The 18,125-nt window shown below is 43.0% G+C and overlaps 1 protein-coding gene and 1 pseudogene across 1 annotated transcript in view; one reads left to right on the top strand and one right to left on the bottom strand.

Annotated features, from left to right (window-relative positions):
* LOC119945771 (sperm equatorial segment protein 1-like) overlaps positions 1-18,125 on the top strand; it is a 68,755-nt gene that overhangs the window by 22,915 nt on the left and 27,715 nt on the right. The gene's annotated exons all lie outside the window — the stretch shown is intronic.
* On the bottom strand, positions 439-604 carry LOC119946239 (annotated as a pseudogene).

Raw genomic sequence — 18,125 nt, forward strand, 5'->3', positions numbered from 1 at the left:
AATTTCACTTGAGGGAATTAATGCTAAAGTTAATGACAATATAACTGCACAAAACCAACTTCATCTCTAGTTAGTGGCTTTGTGGCCTCTTCCTTTTAGGACATGGCTGGACTCAAATCAGCAGGATGCAAACAATTTTCTCAAGACGAATGGAATCAAAATTTCCCCTTGTCCCCCAAAGTGAAATATGATTTACATATTTAAATATAGCATGTCTTCTCTTGTTTTATGCTGTCAAGTCATCTCTGATCCATAATGACGGCATGGACACATCTCTCCCAAAACCCTCCACTCTCCATCAGCAATCGTTCTGATCCAAAGAGTTTTCTTGGTCAAAATCCAGAAGTGGTTTACCAATGCCTCTTTGCATGCAGTAAACTTGAGTCTCTGCCCTCGACTTTCTCCCATGCTGCTGCTGCCCAGAACAGGTGAGTTTTGACTTGTTGCAGATTGCCTTCCACTCGCTAGCCACTGGCCATTGCCTTCCACTCACTAGCCACTGGCCAAGCTAAGAATGGAATGAGTACGCTTCTGCTTGACTCTCCCTCCCTTAGTCAAGACTGGTAGAGTACTGGAAACTCTCCAGGTGCGACCCTGAGAGGGGTGAAATACATTATCAACAAAATACAACTACATAATATTCTTCTTATAAATCCCAGCTGAGAACTTAATGATCTAAAAACCAGTTAAAAGTAAGAATTTTAAAATTTCTGTTTAAAACCTGGAACCAACTCAGCTTTCCGAAATTTACTTGGAAGGCAATTTCACTGTGTAGTATAATTACTGAAAATCTAGTAGCGATTATTTCAAGATTGTATATAGAGCATCCCAGATAATCAACAGATTTAGGCTTCTAGGAGAGACTAGGGAATATGCCACCAAGTAAAAATTTAGGAGAATAGATGACCCAGCAAAAATTGCAAGCCGCTTAGGTGACTTAGAGAACTTCGAGATCGATTCATAACTCTACTGGAAGTCAAATAAGGTGTCCTAATTTAGTGGTAATGGGCTAGATCCACTTAGGAGAGTACTAAAGCAAGCTGCAGCATGGATGACTCATGAATAATAAGTCTGATAATCACCCCTTGAAATAAAGTTATTCTAATTCAATGAAAAGATCTCTAAACCTGTTGATGTTTCAAAGGTATTAAAGTGACGAGTTACTTAGAAAAATATACAAAACCTCATATGCTAAGGGGCTGAATCATATGGAATCCAAAGTAAAAGTAAAGTTTTAATCTCAATAAGTGGTGACCCTAAGGAAATCATAGCTTTTGAATTATATGAAGAATGAACTAAATTGATGCTATGGAAATTGTAGCAGACAATTCTTTTCCTGTTTCCATCTGTTCTTCTCCGAACTGCTGACTCCTCTCCCTCTCTGTCTTCCTCTTTCATTATCATTATTAGAGAAGAAGCGTGGCTCAGTGGAAAGAGCACGGGCTTTGGAATCAGAGGTCATGGGTTCAAATCCCGGCTCGCCACTTGTCAGCTGTGTGACTTTGGGCAAGTCACTTAACTTCAAGTCACTTCAAGGCTGTACTGAGAGCTCAACTCCTCCAGGAGGCCTTCCCATACTGAGCCCCCTCCTTCCTCTCCCCCTTGTCCCCCTCGTCCCCCTGTCCATCCCCCCCGTCTTACCTCCTTCCCTTCCCCACAGCACCTGTATATATGTATATATGCTTGTACATATTTATTACTCTATTTATTTTACTTGTACATATCTATTCTATTTATTTTATTTTGTTAATGTGTTTGGTTTTGTTCTCTGTCTCCCCCTTCTAGACTGTGAGCCCACTGTTGGGTAGGGACTGCCTCTATATGTTGCCAACTTGTACTTCCCAAGCGCTTAGTACAGTGCTCTGCACACAGTAAGCGCTCAATAAATACGATTGATGATGATGATGATGATGATGCAAAGCACTGTTCTAAACGCTGGGGAGGTTACAAGGTGATCAGGTTGTCCCACGGGGGTCCACAGTTTTAATCCCCATTTTATAGATAACTGAGGCACAGAGAAGTTAAGTGACTTGCCCAAAGTCACACAGCTGACAGTTGGTGGTTGGGATTTGAACCCATGACCTCTGACTCCAAAGCCTATGCTCTTTCCACTGAGCCACACTGCTTCACCAGATAAGCCACTGGATGAATGTTTACTCTTAATAATATAAATGAGAAATGATGATACCTTGCCTGCAGAATGACCTTTCCATTTTTCTTCCTCCAAAAGGGTGTTGAAAGTTATCTCAGGATAACACCGACCATGTTTCAGGGTGAGACTCACACTGCCGCAGAACCTGAAAGTGGGTTCCAAACAAAGAGGTCCTGACAAGGAAATAGTAATAATAGTAATTGTGGTATTTGTTAAGTGCTTACTATGTGCCAAGAACTGTACTAAGCACTGGGGTAGATACAGGATAATCAGGTCCCATATGGGCTCAAAAGTAGGAAGAGAGAACAAGGAAACTCAAGTGGTACCCATTGGGGTCACAAGGCATTCTGGGTAAAATCCCCACACCCGCATCAGCACCATTGAAAACAGTTAAGTGAAAGACAGAAGCCATTTCTTGCCAGGCTAAACCAGGTACTTAATCCTCACCATTGGCTTTAAAGCCATTCATCACCTTGCCCCCTCCTATCTCACCTCACTTCTCTCCTTCTACAACCTAGTCCGCATACTTCACTCCTCTAGTGCTAATCTTCTCACTGTGCCTCCATCTCGCCTGTCTTGCCGCCAACCCCTGGCCCACGTCCTGGCTCTGGCCTGGAACACATTCCCCCTCAAATCTGACAGACAATGACTCTCCCCTGCTTCAAAGCCTTATTGAAGCCATATCTCCTCCAAGAGGCCTTCCCAGACCAAGCCCCACTTTTCCTCATCTCCCACTCCCTTCTGCATCACCCTGACTTGCTCCCTTTGCTCTCTTCCCCCCTCCCAGCCCCACAGCACTTATATGTATATATGTAATTTTATTTATTTGTATTGCTGTCTGTCTCCCCCATCTAGACTGTGACGTGGGCAGGGAATGTAACTGCTTATTGTTGTAGTGTACTTTCCCACACGCTTAGTACAGTGCTCTGCACACAGTAAGCACTTAAACACAATTGAATGAATTAATCAGTAGAATTAATAAGCACCCGCTATGGGAAGAACACTGTTTTAAGTCTTGGGAGAGTTTAATGGAATTAGCTGCCCTGGTTTCTGCCTTCAAAGAGCTCACAATTTCAGCAACTGCCATGTTTTGACTAGCAACTTGGCATATTGGATGGAGCACGGGCCCAGAAGTCAGAAGGACCTGGGTTCTAACCCTGTCTCTGCCACTTGTCTGCCATGTGAGCTTGGGTAAGTCACTTCACTTCCTCTGTGCCTCAGTTACCTCATCTGTTACCTCTTAAACGTCTATTAAAATCATCCCTTCAGGGAAGCTGTTCTCTAATTGGGTACTGAAAAAATGTAGCATAATGGAGTTCTCTCTGTTTCTTAGAAAATAGAATGAGAATCCAGAGAAATCTTCACTCCTCTTCCATTTGGAAAACATCTCAGTCAACACACTCCTCACCTTTGCAACATTTTAGTGGCTTGAGATTGAACAATCATTACTGAAAATAAATTGCATCCTTAATTATAAATCTTGTGCTTAATTAGGCATGCAGAGCTTATCATCGGACAGCAAGTTTTGATCATTTAGCTTTCACATCTCCAATGTCATTCACTGCTGTATGAGACATTTCGAATCAGAGCATGTATTTGTTCATTATTCAGTCTGCATTCTGAAATTTGATAGCAAAAGTTTGACATTAGAATGCCTGCTTGAAAGTAAACAAGGCATACTGGATAGAGCAAATCCTGGGAGTCAGAGGTCATGGGTTCTAATCCTGATTCCGCCACCTGTCTGCTGTGTGACCTTGGGCAAATTACTTCACTTCTCTGTAACTCCATTACCTCATATGTAAATTGGGGATTGAGTCGGTGAGCCCCATGTGAGACAGGGACTAAGTCCAACCCGATTTGCTTGTATTCACCCCAGCGCTTAGTACAGTGCCTGGCACATGTAAGCACTCTGGGCATGTTACTCCCCTCCTCAAAAATCTCCAGTGGCTACCAGTCAACCTATGCATCAGGCAAAAACTCCTCACTCTCGGCTTCAAGGCTCTCCATCACCTCGCCCCCTCCTACCTCACCTCCCTTCTTTCCTTCGATAGCCCAGCCCGCACCCTCCGCTCCTCTGCCGCTAACCTCCTCACTGTGCCTCTTTCTTGCCTGTCCTGCCATCGACCCCCGGCCCACGTCCTCCCCCTGGCCTGGAATGCCCTCCCTCCACACAACCACCAAGCTAGCTCTCTTCCTCCCTTCAAAGCCCTACTGAGAGCTCACCTCCTCCAGGAGGCCTTCACAGACTGAGCCTCCTCCTTCCTCTCCCCCTCCCCATCCCCCTGCCCTACCTCCTTCCCCTCCCCACAGCACCTGTATATATGTTTGTACAGATTTATTACTCTATTTATTTTACTTGTACGTATTTACTATTTTATTTATTTTATTTTGTTAATATATTTTGTCTTGTTGTCTGTCTCCTCCTTCTAGACTGAGCCCGTTGTTGGGTAGGGACCATCTCTATATGTTGCCAACTTGTACTTCCCAAGCGCTTCGAACAGTGCTCTGCACACAGTAAGTGCTCAATAAATTACGATTGAATGAATGAATGTAAGCGCTTAACAAATACCATAATTATTATTACTGTAATTAAGAACATGGGCTTCTTAATGTGCTGCTTTTTTCTGACACTGAGAATTCCCAGGGCTTATAGGATCCTACATATGCTTAAGTCAAGCACTATACATCAACCGATCATATTTACTGTGTGCAGAACGCTGTACTGTACTAAGCGCTTGGGGAAGTACAATATAATAGAATTGGTAGTTATGTTTCCTGCACCCGGCTAGCTTCCAGTCAAGGAGGATCGACTTCAAAGAAAAGTATAAAACGCATTTGCTATCTTTTTTCCCCTGTTGACACTAATCATTATTTGGGAGTTTCTTGAAAGAAGGGGAAATCTTTCTCTTGATTTTTTTTGGGGGGCTATATTTAGAAACTTGTTTCTGATATACTGCATATATCTGTAATTTATGCATTTGTTTATTTACTTAAATATAAGACTGTGAGCCAATCATGGGCAGGAATGTGTCTTTGTTGTTATAGTATACTCTCTCTAGAACCTAGTCCAGTGCTTTGCACAAAGTAAACAATAAATATGAATAAATGAATGATTTCTGGAACAACCAAATTTTCAGCCAAACCAAAGATCCCCAGTCCCTCTTATTATCCCTTTCTCCTTCAGATTTATATTCTCACCAATTTATTAAGCTCTGAGGAATGTTTACTGGAATGTATTACCAGAAACATCAGAATTGAAAATATTTAAAAACTACAGATGTTCAACGTTTTTTAAAATCCAGATAAAATATGAGAACAAGGAAAACTGGGAGAAAGAAAACATCATTTTAGGCAGTTCTCAGCCAGTTAAGCAGGGCTTAAACAAACTTGGAATTTCATTGTTCTGGACTGACTGTTTATAATGGAATGTTACTTTTTTAAATTCTATGACCGTCACACTGGATTTGCAAAATATCCTAGACATTCAACTGTCTCGAATTTTGAAAAATTGGCATACCAGTAGTTTTGGCAGATATTTTAGTACACAGTCTTCATTTAACTTTCCCATGACTTGGTCATATCAAGTCTAATGTATTTATATATTTAATATTTGTTATTTATTTTTATATATTCACTCAGGTTTATTACATCAATTCTTTGCCTTAATTGTATATATGCAGATTATATATATATGCGTATATATATATGTGCACATATATATGCACACATATATATGTGTATATATACAGATTAGTGTTCACTGTCACCCCCATTAAACTGTAAATTACTTGAGGCCAAGGATTGTTTTTCATTTGTTTGTATATTCAACCACTGAGTACCACTGAGTACCGTAATTCTAGTCCCAATAATTAAAAGGTGTTTTCCTTAAAAAAAAAAAAAAGCACTTGGGACCCATTTTGTAATGTTGTTCAGCTAAGAAATTATTGCTATATGCATCTGCTTCTCAGGTAATGAAAATCTTGGCCATCTTTTATATAAACAATCTGACCTCTGTCCTGTGTCTCTCTAATTTAAAGTAATTCCTTTGGCTTCTTCATTCATTCTAGTTATGCCTTCTTAGTTCTTAGTCATGATTCTAATTCGGGAGATATCTGAAGATGTAAAAAAAAATCGTGTGTGTGTGTGTGTAACATATTAAAGTAATTTTTTTAATCCTATGTTGCAGTTGGTAGTAGTAAGATTATGTCTTGCCTGTTTCAAATCTCATTTGGAAGGACTTTAACATAATCTTTCTTTAGCATCTGTTCCTCTGGATCAAGTTCCAAGAAAAATAAAAGTTTTCTGGGTTGAAATAACTAAAAATAATGGGATGGAATTAAGTAAAGGAAAATTTAGGCTAAATGTTAGACACTGTTTTGTAATAATAGCACTGGGGAAATTGCACTTATCATTCAGAGAGTTGGCCTTTACCAAACTTCCTGAGGTGGGGAGGGAGTTTGGGCAAATATATAGGTAAGGGGCTGACTTGGTTTAGATTGGGCAAGTCACCTTATTTCTCAGTTACCTAATCTCTAAAAAGGGGATTGAGACTGTGAGCCCCATGTGAGACAGGGACTGTCGTGTATCTGCTTGTATCCACCCCAGTGCTTAATACATCACCTGGCATATAGTAAGTGCTTAACAAATACCACTCATTATTATTATTCATGTATGGATTAGCTCATCTATCAGCTCCTCTTTGGGTTCCAATGAGTATTGGAGAGTGGAACCCTTTTGAGTTGAATCATACAGTCAGCCAATGGTATTTATTGAGCTAACTGGATGTACCCCTCTCAGGGTCGCACCTGGAGAGTTTCCGGTAGTCTACAAGTCTTGACTATGGGAGGGAAAGTCAAGCAGAGGCATACCCTTTCCATTCCATTCCTAGCTTGGCCAGTGGCTAGCGAGTGGAAGGCAAACTGCTACAAGTCAAAACTCTTCCAAGCTGGGCAGCAGCGGCATGGGAGAGAGTGGAGGGCGGAGGCTCGAGTTTACTATGCGGAAGGTGGCAATGGTAAACCACTTTGGCATTTTTACCAAGAAAACTCTATGGATACACTACCAGAATGATTGCTGATGGAGAGCAGAGGGTTCTGGGAGAGATGTGTCCATGGTGTCGCAATGGGTTGGAAACGACTCGGCGGCATAAAACAAGACAAGAACTGGATGCAGAGCACTGTACTAAGCGTTTGGGAAAGTGCAATACAATAGAATTGGTAGACCTGGTCCCTGCCCACAAGGAGCTTACAGTCTATGGAGAGGAAGGGGACAGATAAATAAATAACAAAAAGAGGAGATGGTAGAGGCTAAGGATATGTATAAAAGTGCTGTGGGGCTGGGGTGGTTAGAGTATAGGCCTGGTAGTCAGAAGGTCATGGGTTCTAATCCCAGCTCTGCCACTTGTCTGCTGTGTGACTGTCGGCAAGTCACTTCACTTCTCTGTGCCTCAATTACTTCATCTGTAAAAAATTGGGATTAAGACTTTGACCTCATTGTGGGACGGACTGTGTCCAACTTGATTTGCTTTATCCACCCCAGCGCTTAGTACAGTGCCCGGCACTTAGTAAGCGCTTAACAAATACCATCTTTTTTTTTAAGGGGCACACAACCAAGTGCCATAGTTAATGCTGGGCGGGGAGGTGGATAGGGCCCTTAATTCATCCCCCCTCCCAGCCCCATAGCACTTATGTCCATATCTGTAATTTATTTATTTCTATTAAGGTCCGTCTCCCACTCTAGACTGTAAGCGCATTGTGGACAGGGAATGTGTGTGTTTATTGTTGCATTGTACTCTCCCAAGCGCTTAGTACTGTGCTCTGCACACATTCAGCGCTCAATACATACAGTTAACTGAGCAACTGAAGAGGTCATACACTAACTCCTTGAGGACACATGGGAGCCAGTGAGTAAATGGATGCAGCACGTACATTGTTGTGGGAAGGGAATGCGTCTGCTTATTGCTGTAGTGTACTCTCCCAAATGCTTAGTACACTGCTCTGCGCAGAGTAAGTGCTCAATAAATATGATTGGCTGACAGAATGAAAAGGTTGTACACTAACTTCTTGAGGACACATGGGAGTCAGTGAGTAAATGGATGTAGCACATATGTCGTTGTGGGCAGGGATATCGATGTGTGTGTTTATTGTTGTGCTGTGCTCTCCCAAGGGCTTTCTTTGCACACAGAAAGTGCTCAATAACTACAACTGAATAAATATATGCAGACCTCTCCTTTTGTATCAAAAATAAAGCTGCTGACAGTAAAGGAACAATCCTCATGGATAACGGACACCCAAGCTCCCCCTTTTTCATTCATACAATTGTATTTATTGAGCGTTTCCTGTGTGCAGAGCACTGTACTAAGCGCTTGGGAAGTACAAGTTGTCAACAGATAGAGACGGTCCCCACCCAACAGTGGGCTCACAGTCTAGAAGGGGGAGACAGACAACAAAACACGTGGACAGGTGTCAAGTCATCAGAACAAATAGAATTAAAGCTAAATGCACATCATTAACAAAATATATAGAATAGTAAATATGTAGTACAAGTAAAATAGAGTAATAAATCTGTACAAACCTATATACAGGTGCTGTGGGAAGGGGAAGGAGGTAGGGCGGGGGGATGGGGAGGAGGAGAGGAAAAAGGGGGCTCAGTGTAGGAAGGCCTCTTAGAGGAGGTGAGCTCTCAGTAGGGCTTTAAAGGGAGGAAGAGGGCTAGCTTGGCGGATGTGTGGAGGGAGGGCATTCCAGACCAGGGGGAGGACGTGGGCTGGGGGTTGACGGCAGGACAGGCAAGAACGAGGTACAGTGTAAGCTCACTGTGGGCAGAGAATGTGTCTGTTTATAGCTATACTGTACTCTCCCAAGCACTTAGTACAGTGCTTTGCACACAGTAAGTGCTCAATAAATATGAATGAATGGAAGAGCGAATGAATAAACACACACGCATATGACCTAACAAGAATTATGCTGGGCAACGGAATGACATCAGGCGTATCATTTTGTGGAAGTTCACCAAGTTCTCCCAAATCCAGAGCATGACTCTGGATGACCTAGGACCCCCACTTTTTCCTCCTCTTGCTCAGAGCCATCGGGTTTCTCTCCCAGTTCCCTCTGAATGCAGGGAGAAGCAGCACGGCCTAGTGGATAGAGCACAGGCCTGGGAGATAGAAGGATGGGGGTTCAAATCCCGACTCCACCACTCGTCTGATGTGTGGACTTGGGGAAGTCGCTTCACTTCTATGTGCTTCACTTTCCTCATCTGTAAAATGGGGACTAAGGCTGTGAGCCCCAGGTGGGACAGGAAACGTGTCCAACCTGATTAGCTTGTATCTACTCCAGAGCTTAGTACAGGGTCTGGCACAAAGTGCTTATCTGTAATTTATTCATTTATACTAATGCCCGACTCCCCCTCTTAACTGTAAGCTCGTTATGGGAAAGGATTGTGTCTGTTATATTGTACTCTCCCAAGAGCTTGGTTCAGTGCTCTGCACACAGTAGGCGCTCTGTAAATTTGTTTGACTGACTGGCTGGTTAACAGAAACCATTAAAAAAAAACTGGTTCCACTTTTGAGTCATGGAACTTGGAGCCAATGCTAAGACAGAGAGAAGCTAGGTGCTTAAAATTAAAATACCTGACATGAAGCAGCGTGGCTAAGTGGAAAGAGCCTGGGCTTTGGAGTCAGAGGTCATGAGTTCAAATCCCGGCTCTGCCAACTGTAAGCTGTGTGACTCTGGGCAAGTCACTTAAATTCTCTGGGCCTCAGTTACCTCATCTGTAAAATGGGGATTAAAACTGTGAGCCCCCCCTGGGACAATCTGTTCACCTTGTAATCTCCCCAGCGCTTAGAACAGTGCTTTGCACATAGTAAGTGCTTAATAAATGCTATTATTGTTATTATTATTATTATAAAGGTGTCAGTTGCAGAATCAATACAAGACTCTCCCAAGTGCTTAGTACAGTACTCTGTACACAGTAAGTGCTCAATAGATACGAGGGAATGAATGAATGAATGACAGGGAACAGGCCACCTGAAAAAGGGCTGTCTGGTTAAAACCAGAATTATGAGCTTCCTACCTCATAGATTGCTTTAGTTTTATCATTAGTTGTCTTTTGGGTTGGAAATTAGTTTTTAAATGTTGTTCTCCTGGATTTGTACTGTACAATGTGTGGGCATTTGGTATAATATTTTGGGCTAAAATCACAACAGTGATTCTATTTTTTTTTTTGGAACAGTTGTGTTCCACCAAAATATATGCTACTTTTTAATATATATACTTAATTTCAAGCAAAAGCTATCTGGCATTGCTCTCTGAGCTGATTCTAATGAAATATCCAGAAAGTAACTACTATTCTGTGTGGTTTTTTTTAAACTTAGGCATCAAAAAATTCCCATGTACATTGCAATAAGATACGCAAATCAACAAAAAAATTATGAACCTTCTCTCCTTCATTCAGTCATTCATTCAGTCATATTTATTGAGTGATTACTGTGTGCAGAGCAGTGTACTAAGCCCTTGGGAGAGTACAATATAACAATAAACAGACATATTCCCTGCCCACAGTGAGCTTACAGTCTAGAGGGGAAATTGTGGAGTCACAGTAGGTTTAGCAATGAGAAGGAATTTCCAGGCTTAATTCTTGTTTTCAGGGAATGAAAATTCTTTCCGGGCTAAAACTTGGCTCAGATCATTCCGGGCTGGGATTGATTATTATTCTTTACACCAAATTTGGGGAAAAAATGTGACCCAGTCATTCTTTAGATTATAAGAAAATAATAAAAAAAAACTATCCGTTGGCCATTTCAGAAACTGGTATGCTTGAGTAATTCTCCAATCATCAAAATTATCTTCGCTTCAGAAAATCAGATTTGGCACGGTGAATAGTCTAACAAAGGATAACAGCTGTACCTGGTTTTAAAAAAACAAAACAAAGAAACTACTAAGTGAAACGATTTAAGATAAAATCATGTTGTTTATTGGCAGACTGTACTTGGGCTAGACTTTGTGGGGCTGGGTTAGGAGGGCGTAAATCGAAAACTAACCATTCACATCAGAGTGATTTTTCTTTCCGTCTTCATAAGATTTGGACTATAATCTTACTTTCCATGATCACCATCAGATATTCACTGTGCATCTGAGCCCGAATTGGGGAATTACTGAGTGTAGATTCGACCTGATCCTTTTCTCTCAAAAAACTCATAAATGAAGAATCACGAACTCCGTCCCTACTGCGGTTCAGTAAACATTTAGGTCACGCTGCCAGAGGGGCCAACTTCCTGAGGGTGGAGGCGATGGGCGTGATGGCGACGACCAGTGAATCAGTGGTTTTTATCAAGCTCTTACCGCCTGCAGAGCCCTGGACTAAGTCAGCCGGTCAGTCAGTCAATCATATTTATTGAGCACTTTCTATATTCGGAGCACTGTATACAAATAGCCTCTTGGTGATGAATGGAATTCGCAGTAATGAGACTACAAATACACAGCAGACAAATAGTGGGGCAGTCATGGTAGTAGTAGTAAGAGTTGGAGGAGAAGGAGGAGGAAGAGGAGGACGAGGAGCAGTGGTAGTGGTAGTGGTAGTAATAATGCAACGCACCATACTAAGCATGTGGAAATTACAACAGAAGCACCAGACACATTTCCATCCTGAGAGGAGCTTTGTGCTGTCATGGGGGAGACAGACGTAAAAAATATTTACAGATAGAGCAATTAGAATAAATACATCGAATGTTTAACCAACTTCACATACTTAAGTGCTGAGGAGATGGGAGGGGTGGGCTCTGATTTGGTGGAGAAGGAATTTCCGGCCAGAGGGGCAGTGAAAACAACAGGTCAGAGGTGAGTGAGAAGAAGGCGATCGTGTTGCTCTCAGGTGAGCACTTACTGAAGATATTTGTTAAGTGCTTTCCATGTGCCAAGCACTATTCTAAGTGCTGGGGTAGATACAAGGTAATCAGGTTGTCCCACGTGGGGCTCACAGTCTTCATCCCCATTTTCCAGATGAGGTAACAGAGGGTACAGAGAAGTGACAGGACTTGCCCAAGATCACACAACCAATAAGTGGCGGAGCTGGTAGTCGAACCCACGACCTCTGACTCACAAGCCCGTGCTCTTGCCACTAAGCCATGAATACGATGCTGAGGGTGGGAGGATTCAACCTAAAGAAAACCCCCACCTCGGAGGAAAGTTTCCTGGGTTGTTGCGAGATCAAGATAGCCTCTCAGAAAGGGAGCTATTTTCCTCTCCTTAACTTCAGAACAGAGGGTGATATAGGGAGGGCCCAGGACGTCGGTGAACATTTGTCAGTTCTTCCAGCACTAAACTGCCTTGATTTTTACTGACTTGTCTCTGACTTGCCTCTGAAGGATCATCAGTTCAACTGAGAGCATTAGATTGATTAATAAACGCTCAACATTGTTCTCATTACTGCGAATTCCATTCATCACCAAGAGACCGACTTAACCATAATAAACGCGAACTTCATATTGATCACAGCTGGGCTCTTCTCTCTTTTTTTTAATAAATTACAGGGGAATCAGAGGGCTGCAAGAAGGCTTGGAAAGGTCATCTAGATCTTTACCTAGAGCTTTGTCTTCTGTCTTCAAATGGGACTGTATGGAAGTACAGTGGTCTATACCTTGCATTATCTGCTTCTCAGTCAACTTCCCTCTGTGCTGTTTTGTTTCTAGGCCTGCTTGTCTCCTAACCACCTCATTTAAGTGAACAAAAGCCACTCCGGTGACTAGCATCCCTAGGAGTGGTAGAATACCAAGGGATGGAGGGTGATGGGCCTTTCGCCCTGGACTTAATTTTGTCTGGCCAAGCCGCCATTTACTAGAAGCAGACACATCACATATCCTCCGCTCTCCTTTATTCTATCCTAACTAGGATCCGTCTATCTGTTTATCAGGAAGTTTAGTTTGTCAAGGTCTTTAGGCAGGAAGAATCCCGATTAGGATTCTTGTCTTGTCTTATGCTGTCGAGTCATTTCCGACCCATAGTGACACCACGGATATATCTCTCCCAGAACACCTCGCTCTTCATCTGCAATCGTTCTGGTAGTGGGCCCAGAGAGTTTTCTAGGATTCCTAACATGCTTATCAATAGTGTTTGCCCACCAGATCCTTTTTAATGGAGAGAATCAGGCAAGGCCTAATAATTACCCCAAGTAGAATTTACTGCTGTTTGTGTTCTTTGATCACGTGTGACGCCAGGATGCCGAACCAATTGTACATAAAGCAACTCCGTTTTGCTCGAAGTCGAGCTGGCCTTGATTAGCAGAGGAATCTTTCCAGTCCCTAGTAGTGCTAGAAGAAGTGCGAGGAGTAATAAACTTGTCTCTGATATACCCTTTTGAACACAACGCAGAAACCGTGAAGTTTTCTTCCACAGACAACATTTAGATGCACCCTCAAAGATGAAAATTCCACAGTTTCAGAAATCATGAGATCCTTATGGTCAGGGATTGTGTCTATTGTATTGCACTCTCCCAGACGTTTAGTACAGTGGACTGCATACAGTAAGTGCTTCGTCGAAGGAGCACGGGCCTGGGAGTCAGAGGACCTGGGTTCTCATCCCAGCTCCGCCACTGGTCTGCTGTGTGACCACGGGAAAGTCACTTCACTTCTCTGTGCCTCAGTTTCCTTATCTGTAAAATGAGAAAGAAGCCCGGTGAGCCCCATGTGGGACAGGGACTGTGTCCAACCTGATTATCTTGTATCTACCCCAGTGCTTAGTAGAGTGCCTGGCGCATAGTAAGCACTTAACAAATATCATAAAAAAATACTGCTCCCTACATACCTTTGATAAATTAACCAAGTCCCAGGCACAACCCCTGCCCAGGGTGAGGAAATTCTTCACATCTCAGCAAAACTCTCTTCCTGTTACTCCTTCATCATCAGTATTTTTGGGGTGTCTACTCTAGGCCGAGCACTGTAGTAGGTGCTTGGGAGCATTTACAACCAACAAGATACTAATAACTTATTAAAACTTTGGACTTATACATCAAGTATTTTTCCTTCAGTTTCCTTTAATTCAGCTCTCAATGTTTGATTGACTTTTGTGATGTGTTTATTTTGCTGCATGAAGGCCTGTTGAATCAATCAATCAATTGGTAGTAATTTTTTTTGTGGTCAGAGAAACATAAAATGAGATAGCTGGGAGGGATGGCTAGAGGTCATTTGGTCCAGCCCCCTGCTTCCAAGCAAGTGAATCCCTAAGTATTTATGATTCTTTTAAAGGTCTCTAGCATTGGTGTCTTCAGAGCTAACTCCAGCCTTATACACTCTGATAACCAAGTAACTGGTTATCCACCTGGAACCTCTCATACTTTTAAGATCCATCTCCACATCTGTGGACATGGAATAATAATAATAATAATGACTGTGGTATTGATTAAGCGCAAACTATGTGCCAGGCACTGTACTAAGATCTGGGATGTATATAAGCAAATTGAGTTGGACACAGTCCCCGTCCCACATGGGGCTCACAGTCTCAATCCCCAATTTACAGATGAGGCAACTGAGTCACAGAGAAGTGAAGCGACCAGCCCAAGGCCATGCACAGATGAGTGGTGGTGTTGGGATTAGAACCCATGACCTTCTGAGTCCCAGGACCGTGCTCTATCCACTGTGAAAGAAAAACTTTACACTCTGCGTTGTGTTCAGAAAAAAGTATGTCAGAGACAAGTTTGATTACTACTGGCTTTTCATCTGGCACTAGTAAGGAGAGGCACTGAGCAGCAGAGATTCCCCTGCTAGTCAAGGCCAGCTCAACTTCAAGCAATACAGAGCTTCTTTATATACCATTAGTACAGCATTCATAATGACTGGAACAGTACAATAGGAGAAATATTTTAGGATAGAAAGCAGTGAGTCCCTGGGGCATTTCCTGTTTAGTCCTGGACCTTCTTTGATAAGGTGATAAGTAGGGCCAGGGACTTGATAATAATAATAATAATAATAATGGCATTTATTAAGCACTTACTATGTGCAAAGCACTGTTCTAAGCACTGGGGAGGTTATAAGGTGATCAGGTTGTCCCATGGGGGGCTCACAGTCTTCATCCCCATTTTCCAGATGAGGGAACTGAGGCCCAGAGAAGTGAAGTGACTTGCCGAAAGTGACATAGCTGACAATTGGCAGAGCCGGGATTTGAACCCATGACCTCTGACTCCAAAGCCCAGGCTCTTTCCACTGAGCCATGCTGGTTCAAGGGCATGGTTTTTATCATGTTGTATTGTGCTTGACTGAGATGGCTACTCAGTTGGAGTCAATCAACCCATCAGGCATACCCAAAGTGGTCAAGTGGGCCTTGGGTACAGGGAAAGGTCAGAGAGAAAGGTGGACAAAAAGCAGGACCTTGACCATTGTCTTCCATTCATTCAATCATATTTATTGAGCGCTTACTGTGTGCAGCACTGTACTAAGCGCCTGGGAAGTACATGTCGGCAACATATAGAGACGGTCCGTACCCAACAACAGGCTCACAGTCTAGAAGGGACACCACTAAGCTGTGGAGTGAACATCACGAGGTACAATATCAGAACTGTGAGTTCTGTGTTCACCATACATTAACATCCTAACTTCCTCCCAGGCTGATTTCCTTTTGCTTAGTCCAAGGATGGTAAAAATCAAGCAATGTCCATTTAAGGGGGTTAAAATAATAATAATAATAATAATGGCATTTGTTAAGTGCTTACTATGTGCAAAGCACTGTTCTAAAATGAAGGTGGCCCAGTTAGAAATTTCACCTGGAGTTTTAGTTTGCCCTCTAGTGGCTGGCTCCGTTACAGCTGGAGAATATAGGAAAACTCGCCCTGAATGAACCTCACTCATGATTTAATTGTGGTGTTTGTTAAGCGCTTACTATGTGCCAGGCACTGTATTGAGCGCTGGGGTGGACATAAGCAGATCGGGTTGGACGCAGTCCCTGTCCCTCCTGGGGCTCCCAGTCTCAATCCCCATTTTACAAATGAGGGAACTGAGGCCCACAAAAATCAAGTGACTTGCCCAAGGTCACACAGCAGACCATTGGTGGGGTCAGGATTCGAATCCAGCTCCTTCCGACTCCCAGGCCCAAGCTATAGCCACTAAGCCATGCTGCTGTAGAATACTGAGCGAAAGAGTCCTAAACAGAGTATGATTTTCCCAAAGAAAAGATGTCAACTGGATGGCTGTATTCTCAAGAATCAAAGGAATAACTGAAACAATATAAATAAATTTAAAAGCGGTTATTAAAAACATGATAATACATACGGCTACCTAATCAAATAGCTATGTAAATATATACCCATAATAAAAGATTTTGAATGCAATTTTTTATGGGTACTTAGGTAAATATTTAATTTTCATTGGTATCTTTCATATCCTGTTCTGCAGAAAGACATCGTGGGCTAAAGTTCTAACATTAATCTGATGCTGAATAGAGAACAAACATTTGGTGAAGTGGGCTTTTAATCTCACTATTCAAGCCAGTTAAAGAACCCCAACAAGGAGGATGGTCGATCAGTGTGCGGTGGGGGACGGTCACGTGCATGACACGTGAAGATCACGTTCGCATCATGGGGCGATCACGTGCATGGCCTGGGGCGATTACGTGCGCAACATGGGGCGATCACGTGCACACCACAGGACGATCATTTGCGCGGCCTGGGTTGATCACACGGTGATCACGTGCAGGACAAGGGTGCGGTCACGTGACAATCGCGTGGTGATCACGCGCGCGGTCCGGAGTGGTCACACACGCGGCCCGGGATCAATCATGTTACGAGTGCTTCCCCATGTGCAGAGCACTGTACTAAGCGCTTAGGGGAGGACAATACTACAGAGTGGGTGGACATGTTCATTGCCCACTGAGTTTCCAGTCTCTGAGGGGAGCCGGGGCCCTTACTAGAAGTAAATACTGTGGAAGAGGTGGTGATGTATAGCTATGGAATGGGGGCCGTCAGGAGCCCAGTGGGCAGAGCACCGGCTGGGTGGTCGGAGGATGGAACTGAGAAGCGGTGCTGCTCGAGTGGAAAGGGCCTGGGCCTGGGAGTCCGAGGCCCTGGTCTCTAATGTCTGCCTTGCCACTCGCCTCCTTTGTGACTGGGGCCGAGTCACTCACCTTCTCCGGCTTCGGTTACCTCCTTTGGAAATCGAGGACTGAATCATCCTCTTTCCAGTTTAGCCCGAGAGCCCCGGGTGGGTTGGGGACTGAATCCAACCTGATTTGCTTGGATCCACCCCAGGGTTTTGTACAGCGCCTGCCACGTAGCAAGTACTTAATGATTAATTCTACTTTCCAAGTGCTCAGTCCAGTGTTCTGCGCACAGTGAGTGCTCAACAAATATGACTGGATGATTGAATGAGTACCATTAAACAATAATAAGGGTGAACTTAAAGTGATTTTATAATTTGTTTCGGCATTACTGAAGATTTGAGTCACTCATTTACGGTCTGAGACCCTGTCGGCTCGGAAGCTTGAAATCAAATCTGTTCTCCCCGGGATAACTTTTGTCTTTGAAAACAATAGTGTTGAATGAAAAAGATCGTGATGTGTTGTGAGGGCAAATTGAAATGAACAATGAGAAAAGCGATTAGAAAAATTAAGCATGCTGAGCGTTTGTGGAATTCCATTAATTTAGGCCATTTAAAAGGAAAAGGATATTACTGGATGCCAGATTTGTCCTGGTCATTGTCTCCATGATATATTGAGTTTCTCCTGATCGGTCAGTGTTTTGGAGACTTGTATCGGCCCGCTTGTGTCGTGGAAGTACCGTATCTTCAAACTAGTAATAAAAATAATGATAATGATAATAATATTTATCAAGCACTTATTAGGCACCAAATACTGTACCGAGTGTTGATTTAATAAAAGATAGTCATCTCTGACACATTTCTTCCACCTCACGAAGCTCCCGGTCTAAACAGTAGGAAGAGCAGGGATCGTATCCCCGTTGTACATCTGAGGAAACTGAGGTCCAGAGAGGGTAA

This window comes from Tachyglossus aculeatus, chromosome 26, assembly GCF_015852505.1.
Source record: "Tachyglossus aculeatus isolate mTacAcu1 chromosome 26, mTacAcu1.pri, whole genome shotgun sequence".
NCBI classification, from domain to species: domain Eukaryota; kingdom Metazoa; phylum Chordata; class Mammalia; order Monotremata; family Tachyglossidae; genus Tachyglossus; species Tachyglossus aculeatus.